Raw genomic sequence first — 1222 nt, 5'->3', positions numbered from 1 at the left:
TGTATTTTGATGGGAATGAATTTTACATTGAATCAGAACTTTGCCTTCCCAATCAGAATACCAAAGTTCTTGGATTTGCCCTAAAACAGTTTTTTTGTTGGTCTTCCTTGGCTCCCCAATTCATAGTGCCTTAGTCTGGGTTTTCATCACTTGTAAAAGCAGCATGTTCTAGACTCCGGATTTTAAAGTCGATTTCATCACATCTCACCCAAAGATCACCTCTGCTTCAGCTGGATTTCTCTGGAGTACCTATTGCACATTTGACAGTAACAGCCTGCTTACATGGTGTGATAGGCTGGCTTCTCTTAATAAGGTGACCAGATTTAAAGTGGGACACCACGGGGGTGGGGGGTGGGGGTGGTTCTTGATTAAAAACTTGGTCTATATGGACCAAATAGACCATTCCCTAGCTTGTGCATTCTTTCCAAAAATCGGGACTTTTTTAACATGCCCAAAATTGGGACTGTCCCCCCAAAAGCGGGATATCTAGTCATCTTAAGTCTAGAAGCAAAACCAGCAACAATATATAGCAATAAAGAAACGGATGTCAACAAAATGGCTCATACAACTGTAGACTCGGGTAGTGAGTCTGGTTAAGTTCAAGTTGTTAAGCTGGAGCCTGTGAGTCATGTAGCTGGGAGGCCTGCAGAGGAGAATGAATCCAACATCGGCTGGGCAGACTTGGGGCCGCAGAGTCAAATGAATCCAAAGTCGGCAGGTCAGATGGCAGGCCACTGATGGCTCCCATAGTTCGCAGGCAAATGAGGTTGAACCAGATGCAGGATCCAGACCCAGCAAAAGCAATGTGCTCCCCAAGCATCTCCTTATACAGGAAGCAGGCCACACACCCCTGAGGAGACTTTATCAGGGCTGTCACCTGAGTAAGGAGGTTGCATTCCATCCTAATCGTACTAACTGGCTGTTCTTCGCAGGCACTATTACTGGTTGATTACATTGTGTCCTGGGGAATTTCAAGCCCTTAACTTTCGAAATGACTGAGAGTCCTGGTCCCGTTAAGTTGTCCAAACCCCAAAACTCATTGCCATTGAGTCAGTTCGAACTCCTAGCAAGCCTTAGCGTGAAGTAGAACTGTCACTGGGTTTCTCAGCCTCTAACTTTACAGAGTAGAAAGCCCTTCCTTTCTCCCTTGGAGTGGCTGGTAATTTTGAACTGCAAACCTTTTGGACTGCAGCCTAATTCTTAACCATTACACCAAGTTGAC

The sequence above is a fragment of the Echinops telfairi genome, unplaced genomic scaffold (genome assembly GCF_000313985.2).
Source record: "Echinops telfairi isolate 266 unplaced genomic scaffold, ASM31398v2 ScPeMD7_7469;HRSCAF=8507_1, whole genome shotgun sequence".
Lineage (NCBI taxonomy): Eukaryota > Metazoa > Chordata > Mammalia > Afrosoricida > Tenrecidae > Echinops > Echinops telfairi.
Note: the sequence above shows the minus strand (reverse complement) of the source record.